This window comes from Chenopodium quinoa, unplaced genomic scaffold (genome assembly GCF_001683475.1).
Source record: "Chenopodium quinoa cultivar QQ74 unplaced genomic scaffold, ASM168347v1, whole genome shotgun sequence".
NCBI classification, from domain to species: Eukaryota; Viridiplantae; Streptophyta; class Magnoliopsida; order Caryophyllales; family Amaranthaceae; genus Chenopodium; species Chenopodium quinoa.
In genome coordinates, this window is record NW_018744113.1 from 3,316,901 (window position 1) to 3,328,966 (window position 12,066).

Consider the following 12,066-nt stretch of genomic DNA (forward strand, 5'->3'; position numbering starts at 1 on the left):
TTAGCATGAGGGTGGTAATATTTTTGCTGTGGAGGGGGTGCTTGTTGTTGTTGTTGTGGAGGTGGAGGATTTTGAACATTAGTGCTACGGTAGGATAAATATGGATGGTTTCGGTAGCCAGGATTGTAGGTGTTGGAGTATGGGTTATTTTGCTTATATGTTTGGAAAGCATTAACTTGCTCCATCGAACTCCTGCAATCTTGCTCATAATGTCCTACACTTCCACAATTTTCACAGAAACCATCATTAGCATTGTTAGTAACAGCAGAAACATTAGCAACAGAATTAGGAATAGTAGTATTAAGGTTATCTAATTTCTGGCAAATAGATGAGAGTTGAGCTTGCAAAAGGGATACTGAATCAACATGATGTTTTCCCTTGTTTGCATAGCCTCTGGAATTCCCATATTGGGAATTGTGTATCGCCATATCTTCAATAACCTGACCTGCATCATCAACATTAAGATTCATGAATCCACCGCTAGCTGCGGAGTCTAAAATTGTCCTAGATGCATTCCCTAATCCATTGTAAAAGGCTTGAATCAACTGCCACTTTGCCAAGTTATGGTGGGGACATTCCCTCTGCAGATCCTTGAACCTCTCCCAAGCCTCGTATAATGCTTCATCTGGCTCCTAGGCAAAGTTCTGAATGGCGCTTCTCAGTAAAGCTGTTTTCTCTGCAGGGTAATATTTGTTATAAAAATTCAAAGCAAGAGTCTCCCAGTTAGTAATACCAAGTGCAGTTCTATTCAAACCATTAAACCATAATTTAGCTTTTCCACATAAAGAAAAGGGAAAGAGAATCTCCCTGATTTGGTCCTACGTTACCCCATTATGCCTAATAGTATTGCAGTATTGACAGAAATCCGCAATGTGAAGATTAGGATCTTCACCCTTAGCTCCACTGAATTGCTTCCTTTCTATCATCGTTATGAACTAGGGCTTGATCTCGAACTGGACTCCCTCGAGATCTGGTCTAGGGGAAAGATGTGGAAAATCCGTCAAGGATGGTTGCGAATAATCGCTGAGCTTCTTTGGTGCAGTCATCTCTAATTCTGAATCAGAAGGATCCTCCGAATCACTAGAATTAGATGGTGAATTTCTAGGAATATCGTTACTCCCAGAACCTGCCAGGATTTGCCTATAGAAATTCTTCTGTCTATGGAAAGAGCGCTCGATCTCAGGGTCGAATGGAATATAACCTGATCTAGAACACCTAGGCATAAACAAAGAACTAAAAAGACAAGTATGAGAACTACCTCAAAGAACTAATGTCCTTTGAGGCAAAAGAAAAATTAATCTAGACTACAAAAACAATTAGAAATAAAAATAAAACCGTTTCCCCGGCAACGGCGCCAAATTTTGACAGGCTAAAGTCGTATCACCTAATCAAAAATAATTACCTAAGTCCTCTAGCTTATGCAGATAGGGAAGTAGGGTCGAATCCACAGGGAAACAAGTCTTTCCACTCCTAATTAGTTATTATAATCTAAATTATCAATAGTAACCAATATTTTTTGTGATTAAAATCTATACTACGAAGAATATGATTAAGAAGAATAAATCAGAAAGAAATCAATAATAATAAAGCCTAGGGCATAGGTTCACTAATAAACAATATTCCAGGGTAAAACATAATAATCAATCATCAATGCATTAATTAATCAGATCATAAAGGGCTTTCGCTACGTATTACAGTCACAGAGTTAATTTACCGGTATTAAATCTCATCTCTCGAATCTCGACCTAACCATTTATAAATTAATCTGCCCATTGAAAGTAAGCCTAAACATTAATTCTCATCTCTCGAATCTCGAATCAATATTGCTAAACTCATACAATTAAACATGGCCAAATCTAATTGCATAGCATTTAAACAATCAATAGGAAATCAATTAAGAATTAACAATTAACAACCATAAATTACCCCTTAATATTATTTATTAGATCCCCCTAAACCCTAGAAAGAGAACTACTCAGACAGGATTAAAGCTAAACAAAACAAAGTAATTAAACAAGGCATAAGGAATTGAAAGAATAAAAATATTGAGATTAATAAAAGAGAAATCGTACCGAATCGACGGAATTACAAACGGAGTTTAGGAACAAGAGAAAATAAAATTCTAGAGAGAGAAAGTTTAAGTGGAGAGAGAAGAAAATAATAATCGAGTGTAAAGAAGTGTCTAATCTTGCCTAATAAAATTACTTTAATACTAAGCAAGAGTTCTACGCTAAACATAATTAGTCGGAGCCTAATTACATCCTCTCAAACACACGCGCCCGGTTGGGCAAGAGGCCGCCCGATTGGGCCCGCCATTTTGTTGCTGAAGGCCTTCTCGCGCCCGGTCGGGCGCGTGCTCCGGGCGCGTCTGTTGCTGGGGTGTTGCTTCGCCCCGCCCGGCCGGGCGCGCTTTCGAGCGGCCCTTGATGGTCCGGGCGAGGCTCTTGGGCTAAGCTTGGACGTTGATTGGGCCTCTATCCTCCGGCCCAATCGGATTTCCTCTTCGGGTCTTGAGTATACTCGGTCCAAAACGCCTCGGAGTCTCAAATATCGAGCCCTTAATAACCGATTTGCTTCTTCCAACCGGTCTTGGGCTATCATGAACGACCGTGTTCCTCCAATGCTCATAGTCGCTCCTCTAAAATCCGGGAAAATGCTCTAAATGTGAAATTTCCTACAAAACTCAAACAAAACTATGAAAACACTGGAAAACACCAATTTGTAATAAAAGTGGCTCGAAAGAGCCAAAAACACTACTAATTACGACCAAGGGACGGGGGTAAATCTCTATATAAAATGAACATATCAAACTCCCCCAAGCCAAACCTTTGCTTGTCCCTAAGCAAAGAGCTCATCAATGAACATATAAAACATGCCTCACCCCAATGTAAAATCAAGCACAAACGATTCAAGGAAAATCAAATGAACATGCTTCATCATCAATCAATCTTATTCATCTAATCACCCTTCCTCCCCAACAATTGTCAAATAGAGCAAACCATAAGAGCATATAGAATTCAAGACTAGTGCTCACACACTCAACTCTCATTTATGTGGCGAGTAAAAGATGTACTCGATCGCTCTCCATCCCAACCCCTTTATGTGAACAATGCCCTCCCAAACTCACAACACTCGTGTGTTTAAAAAGACATACACTCAACCTAATAGTCGACTCGGAATATGTCAAGTCATAACTTGCATTGATAAACAAGACTTTCACATTTACACAACTCTATGCACAAGGTCGGCAGGTCTTTAAAGCTTGTAATGTAAGGCTAGGGTAAAGGGTAGGAAATATTTGGGAAAATGTGAGAGAAAAGCCATGCTAAAAGGGAGCCAAATCCTAATAAAACCCGTGATCAAAATAGATAATGATCAAAATATTCTCATGGTTTCCACTCAAACCTACAACTACTTTTTTTGTTTTTGTTTTTTTTTTATATAAGTATTATTTCTTCCTTCTCACATTCATTACTTTTCAATAAATTATTAACCCAACTATTTTTGTTTTACAATATTTTAATACTCCAATGGTAGGCCGTCGTCGAGCCTACCATAGTTAAAAACCTAACTTGGTCTCTCTAATGGGTAGAAAGGGAAAGTAAGGGTCGATCCCACAAGGACTAAGGGGAGCACTAACAAATATTGATTTGTGATAAGCTAAGACTAGTCTTTTTGGGTTTTGAGTTATAAGGAAAAACTACAAACAATAATATAAAAAGGATCTTGGGAAGGTATCCACCAATTAAGTCATTCACAAACTATAATTTAACATACAAAACATAGCATTTGGGGATAAATTAGGGGAGGTCATCTAAGGCACCCAACTACTCTCTCAAGCTAGAGGGATTACTTGAATCATGAATACAACCTACTCTCGTGGTTACAAAGCATAAAACAAGTGTTAAAGCATAATCACGATGACATAAACATTCCCTTGCCTGGAAATTCCTATTCTCATGGCATTTCAAGTCAATTAAGCATAATGGAGCTAACTCAAGTTCATCTCTCGATCCTTCGTTGAGAAAGCTTAGATAAATAGTTCTAGTAATGGCCACTTACAAGAACTAACAATGAAAGCACTTAAGCTCAACTAATTAACATCCCACATTAGCTAAATCAACACATGCAAACAAGTATTTGTGAATTCATTAATGGTTTCAACCATCCCAAGTAAATAAACTACTCACAAAACATTATAAATTGCAAAGCTAAGGAATTAACAACTAAGAGCATGAATTCAAACACTAAATTAACATAAACAAGTAATTAAACTAGAAAAGATACAAAAATAAACAATTAAAGCAATAAAATAAGAGAGAGAGTAAAAAATTCTCATTGATATTGCAAGAAATAATCAAATCTTCAAGTCTCCTTCCTTCAATTCTTCATATTCCAAGCTTTCAACAAGTTTTTCCCACTTTCTCTCTCTAGAAAATGATAGTTTCTCTCTCTAAAAACCCTAACCTAAGCTAAAACTACACTAAGAAGTTCTTTTTTTTGTACAATCGGAGCTAAGAAGGTATTTATATTACCCCAAATAGAAAGGACGGAGAAAACGAGAAAAATGACCCGTCTACAGGTCGGCACGGAGGTGCCAAAGGTTGCACGGACGTGGAGACTTGTTAAAATACGTGAAGTAGCTACTGCATGACCTTGCAAGGACGTGCTTCATTTGGCACGGACGTGCCACTTATTGGCACGGACGTGCAACCCTTTTCTAGCGAAATAGCTTATTTTTGGAAGGTCATAACTTCTTCTTTACTCATCGGAATAAGGCATATGACCAGTCGTTGGAAAGCTCTTGAGATGAACTTTAATATCCAATTTAAATCACTTCAAAATGTTGAGTGGAACAAAAGTTATGGTCAGTTGAAGCTGACCCTTGTGCAAACAACCCTTCAAGGCTTTCCAAAAGCTTTTCATTTCTTTTTAAGGCACTCATCCTTCTTCCTCCATTGCTCTATCAACCAAGATTTCCCTTCTCCTTGTTCACTAATGATTGATCACATCCATATATAGTGCTAAAAATAGCTACATTACATCAAAAACACAAACAACCCGTGATGCATGGATGGTACAAAATTTGTATAAAAATAGGATAAATAATGAACTTTGATGTCGAATAATCACGAAAACAAGGTTCAAAAGTACCCTAAAATCATACCAAATAACAAGTTATCAAATCCCCCCAAGCTAAGCTTTTTCTAGTCCTCGAGCAAAACAAACATGTCAAATCAAGAAGGAAGATAACTTGCTAATGATCAAACCAAGGAGAGGTAATAAAGAGGAAACACAAAAACACAAATCCGCATGGTAACAACCACAAACACTTTTAGCACAAGTGAAAGGCAATTTAAACCCCTAAGTCGCCTAAGAGGATGAGTTTTTATCTCGTGAGGGTTTCCATTGAGCTTAACCCACAACTCACACAAACCACAACACATCATCAAAAATCATGCATACAATTTCAATTTTTTTTTCCACCCAAGTCAACTCATCGGGATATGAGACACAAGCAAGACAAGTGAGCAACTTTCAAGAATTACCAATCATACAAATGTACACATGAGTTGGGGGTAAAGAGGAAAACTAAGCAAGGTTGCACTAGGATACTTCTTTATACCTTTTACTAGTTCATTAGAGCACATCTAGATATTCCAAAGTTGCAACAAGCCCTCTTTCGGTTATAAAATCTCAAAATGCAAGTCCACCTCCCAAAATGCACACCCAAGCCCCTTTAACTACACTCTAACTTGGGAATTTACACAAGAAACATCAAAATAGATAGTGTGCGGGAGGCATCCACAAATTGACCTCTAGAATAGAAAAAGTGAAAATTTTGAGAATTTTGCAGGAGTTTTTTACCTCCCTTTCTTTTTCTAATTTTTTTTCTTTTTTTTTTCAACATTCATTGCCCTCCCCTCTTTTAACTGTGAGCGGCTCTTTCTTTTATTCGAGACATGTGGCTTATTATGCCACTTATTACACAAGATACAAAAAGAACCAATTCCCTAATAGAGTTTCATTTCGGGGAGGAGAGGAGGCACATCAAGGGCACAAGGGACCGCAATTTGATTCAAACATATCCTACTTTGGGCAAATTTGACAATATCCTATGTTAGACGTGCAATTGAGCATTCATTGGCTTTCATTCCATATACACTAATGCAATCAAGATTAATAAGCCTCTAAATGACCCCAACTCTAGCATACACCCATCTAAAGAACTAGTACTCATCACTTAAGAGTCAAGAAAGCAAAACATATAAGCATCATCATTTGAGTCTCATCCTTGGGCTTTTTTTTTTTTTTTTTTTGTCTTTTTAAGTTATGATAAAGAAAAGAAGAAAAAGCATGAATATCCAAATGTACAACTATGAACAAATTCAAGCATCAAACTAACAATCAACCCCCCTTCATGAAAGTGTGAAGCTACCCCCCCAAGCTTAGACAAAGCGTTGTCCCCAATGCTTAGAAGAGATAATCAAGAGAGAGGGAGGGAAGGAACGCAATCAATCTCAACAAGTACATCTAGTCCAACATCCATAACTACAACGAGAAACCACAACATACAATAAAATCTAGCCCCAAGCCAAACTCTTAAACAAGCAACCAATGAATGGCAAAAATAATTATAAAATCAATAGCTTGAGAAGAGATGAATAGAGGAAGAGATATTACTCAATTTGATGCAAAATTCTTCATAAAATCTTCAAAATTTGGTAGAGTAAGTTGTGTCTTTCCAATGTAGCAAAATTAAAACTCCAAAATTCTTGTGAATTTGAGATTATAAGATGTAATTTGGAGTGGGGAGATCATAGAGAGTACCTAATTGAGAATCATTTCATAAAGCTCGTTAGTTCAAATCATCATACAATTAAAATTCATGCACATCATTATTCAAAAATATACAAATAAAAAAAAGGGGAAGAAAATTTGCTTTTCTTTTCGGTCTTTGGCTAGACCTTAGCTAGTAAGTAATTTGACAAACTCCTAAGGAGCTTATCATATGCACTTGAGCACATTTCATTAATTAAAACCATAAAAATAAGAAGAAAAGAATATACATTAATTTACAAAGCTTCCTAAAATAACAATGAAAAGATCTAAAAAGGTCCTAGATTGAAAATAAGAAGGAAAAATAAAAGTATAACTATCAACAAAACACTTTGGAGATTCATTTGGTAAAACAAAAACAATATTTACATCAAATTCACCAAATTGAGTATCATTGGTTGGAAAATTGTCATGCAAATAATAGAATGAAGTATAAAGAGGCTCATGTAAAGTGAACTTGGAAGAGGAGGGGGGCAAAGGTTTGGAAATGAGACAATAATATCAAGAGTTTTTGAGAAAGGGACATGAGGCTCAAAAAAAATAATGTTCAATTGGTAAAGACTCAACAATTACCTCACTCTCAACTCTATGGTCCTCAAAAGAGGGATTTTCCTCAAATTCATTCCTTTTATGCTTACTTTCCCAAAATTCATCATGAATATCTAGGCTACTCTTTCCAAATTGATAGTTATCCTTAACAACTCTTGAAAAATCATCAATATAATCAAATTGAAGAATACCATCAACATTACATTGGGACTTTAGTAGGCCTATATCATTAGTGGAATTCAACAAACAATCATCAACTTTGTCATCATTCATAATTAATGGTACATTAAGCTCATTATGCAAATTAATGATATTTGGAAAAATAGGGTCATCAAGCAATGGTTTTTCAAGAATAGGCTTCTCAAAATTTTCATTTTCATTCATTTGAACCCTAGAAGTTTCACTATGATGATTCATGGATGTACAAGTGTTGTTTATGTCCATTTTTTTTCTATTCTCTTCACAACCCTCCAAAAAACGTTCTAGAGCAAGCTCTAAAGAAGACTTGGGTTCTTGAGGATGGGAGAAATTTTGAAAATCACATTGGGAAGAGGTGTCAACATTATGCACATTAGCCACATCATAAGGATTATATGACATAAAATTGGAATCCAAGAAAAAATTTGGAGAATTTTGACAATTTGCATCACCAAAACTCGAAACATTAGAATCCAAAACATTATCACCACATTCTTCAAATGAAATTGCATCATTAAAATTATAATATGTCTCGTAATTAGCCATATCCCAATCATAGGTATCTTTAGCTAGCCACACAAACATACTCCAATTCGCATTAATGGTATTAGACATATATTGACCTTCGGACATGGATTCAACAACAACTCGCATTTTATCATTTAAACCTTTAAAAATTACTTCACAAATACCCACCTTTAAAAGTCTATGACCATAGTTATAACCAATATAATCATTAACCCTATGGAAATATCTCCAAAATGTTTCATTCTCATATTGGGGAAGGGAAAAAATTGCCATTTATTTCAATGGAAGAAACCCCAAAATAAAATTAAAAAAAATAAAGAAAAAGAGAAAAAAAAAATGTACAAAGACCTAGACTCATCTAATCAATACTTAGCCAATGTCAACCAAAGTCCCCGGCAACGGCGCCAAAATTTGGTAGGCCGTCGTCGAGCGTACCAAAGTTAAAAACCTAACTTGGTCTCTCTAATGGGTAGAAAGGGCAAGTAAGGGTCGATCCCACAAGGACTAAGGGGAGCACTAACAAATATTGATTTGTGATAAGCTAAGACTAGTCTTTTTTGGGTTTTGAGTTATAAGGAAAAACTACAAACAATAATATAAAAAGGATCTTGGGAAGGTATCCACCAATTAAGTCATTCACAAACTACAATTTAACATACAAAACATAGCATTTGGGGATAAATTAGGGGAGGTCATCTAAGGCACCCAACTACTCTCTCAAGCTAGAGGGATTACTTGAATCATGAATACAACCTACTCTCGTGGTTACAAAGCATAAAGCAAGTGTTAAAGCATAATCACGATGACATAAACATTCCCTTGACTGGAAATTTCTATTCTCATGGCATTTCAAGTCAATTAAGCATAATGGAGCTAACTCAAGTTCATCTCTCGATCCTTCGTTGAGAAAGCTTAGATAAATAGTCCTAGCAATGGCCACTTACAAGAACTAACAATGAAACCACTTAAGCTCAACTAATTAACATCCCACACTAGCTAAATCAACACATGCAAACAAGTATTTGTGAATTCATCAATGGTTTCAACCATCCCAAGTAAAACAACTACTCACAAAACATTATAAATTGCAAAGCTAAGGAATTAACAACTAAGAGCATGAATTCAAACACTAAATTAACATAAACAAGTAATTAAACTAGAAAAGATACAAAAATAAACAATTAAAGAAAAAAAATAAGAGAGAGAGTAGGAAATTCTCATTGATATTGCAAGAAATAATCAAATCTTCAAGTCTCCTTCCTTCAATTCTTCATATTCCAAGCTTTCAACAAGTTTTTCCCACTTTCTCTCTTTAGAAAATGAGAGTTTCTCTCTCTTAAAACCCTAACCTAAGCTAAAACTACACTAAGAAGTTCTTTTTTTTGTACAATCGGAGCTAAGAAGGTATTTATATTACCCCAAATAGAAAGGACGGAGAAAACGAGAAAAACGACCCGTCTACAGGTCGGCACGGACGTGCAGACTTGTTAAAATACGTGCAATAGCTACTGCCTGACCTTGCACGGACGTGCTTCATTTGGCACGGACGTGCAGGGACTTGCACGGACGTGCCACTTATTGGCACGGACGTGCAACCCTTTTCTGGCGAAATAGCTTATTTTCGGAAGGTCATAACTTCTTTGTTACTCATTGAAATAGGCATGTGACCAGTCGTTGGAAAGCTCTTGAGATGAAATTTAATCTCCAATTTGAATCACTTCAAAATGTCGAGTAGAACAAAAGTTATGGTCAGTTGAAGCTGACCCTTGTGCAAACAACCCTTCAAGGCTTTCCAAAAGCTTTTCATTTCTTTTTAAGGCACTCATCCTTCTTCCTCCATTGCTCTATCAACCAAGCTTTCCCTTCTCCTTGTTCACTCATGATTGATTACATCCATATATAGTGCTAAAAATAGCTACATTACATCAAAAATACAAACAACCCGTTATGCATGGATGGTACAAAATTTGTATAAAAATAGGATAAATGATGAACTTTGATGTCGAATAATCACGAAAACAAGGTTCAAAAGTACCCTAAAATCATACCAAATAACAAGATATCATCCAACTACCCCACTGACCTCTTATTTTATTTAAGTCAATTAAATTGCCTAAAATTATGTGCTGGATAAAGTGTAACACTTATTAAAACATGGAGGGAGTAAGTGTTTTAGGGTATGTTAGTCGGCCATATGGTGTGACCAGCCACACTGAAAACATGATATACAATCTAGTAACCATAATAAATATTTCCTGAATAAGTAACTTCGACTACTCAGTGTGACCAGCCACATAGAAAATGCACTGGTAGTTTTACATAATTTTACCATGTTATAACTACTTTATTTTTACCTTTTACATATTAGATGTCCACCATGTAATAATTTACTTAATTATAGCTTTTTGTCTCGTATAAAATACCTCTATATCCCAATTATTATGTTTAATGTCATTATATACTATTTTTTAAAAACATACCTCTAAGTTTAAGACTACTACACATTTAGACACACTCCCTCCACCATCCTTAATTTACATGAAAAATAAGAAACAAGCAATATAATATGAGATAGAGAGAGTAATAATCAACTTCAATTTAAATTTTACCAAATGACTTTTACTAAGATTGAGTAATATAATACGAGAGACCAAGAGTAAAGACTATAGTAAAAAAAATTTATATCCTTATTCATGAAATATAAATATTAAGCTTGCCCAAAGCTTTAGGGCACAAGGTACATCGATCTTAAATTTTTTGAGTTACATATATTCTCAATTACATTTTACTCGATCTCAATTATATATGTATAGGCATTTTTAATTACAAAGTTGAGCAGAGAGCATTGCATGATGCACATCTTACTCTCAAGTCTCAATTATCCGACTTAATTCACATATCCAATACTATTTTTTTTTGACACGATATATTTCAATGTTAGGAAATAATCCCTTGAGCTTCTCATTATTGGAAAGTGTTTAAATACACAAATTACAAACTAATCTAGGGAGAAGAGGTGTGAACCTCATAAATACAAAGATGGGTAAGGGGAGTGAACCTAGTAAATATACAATATATACATAGTCTAATACACCCCCGTAGTCGAAGCGGGAGGCTTGTGAACGCTAAGACTATTTCGGAAATCATCGAAGAGGAGTTGTGGAAGGCCCTTGGTGAAGATGTCCGCAATTTGATATCGAGAGGGAACATGGAGAACACGAACTTGACCAAGAGAAACTTTTTCGCGTACAAAGTGGATATCCATCTCAATGTGCTTGGTTCTTTGATGTTGAACCGGGTTGCCGGAGAGATAAACGGCACTAACATTGTCACAATACACAACCGTGGCCTTCTTGATGGGGCTATGTAACTCGAGAAGGAGGTTGCGAAGCCAACATGATTCGACAACGACATTAGCAACACCACGGTACTCGCCCTCTGCACTTGACTTGGAAATAGTAGGCTGCCGTTTGGCGGACCATGAGATCAAGTTGTCACCGAGGAACACACAATATCCCGAGGTGGAACGGCGAGTATCGGGGCAGCCACCCCAGTCAGCATCAGTGTAGGAGATTAAGCCGGAAATAGAGGAAGGATAGAGGTGCAAACCGAGAGATAAGGTGCCTTGAAGGTACCTTAAAATGCGTCGAAGAGCATGCATGTGCTCTTGTCTCGGGTCATACATATATAGACAGATTTGTTGCACCGCATAGGAGATATCCGGGCTGGTGAATGTGAGATATTGGAGGGCACCAACAAGACTACGATATAAGGACGAGTCATCAACGGGGGGGGCCGGAAGTAGAGCTCAATTTTGCTTTAGTATCAACAGGGGTGGCGGAAGACTTGCATGAAGACATATTAGCACGAGCAATGATATCTGTAGCATATGATTTTTGTGAGAGAAAGAGGCCCCCTGAATGTCGTGTGACAGAAATGCCAAGAAAAGAG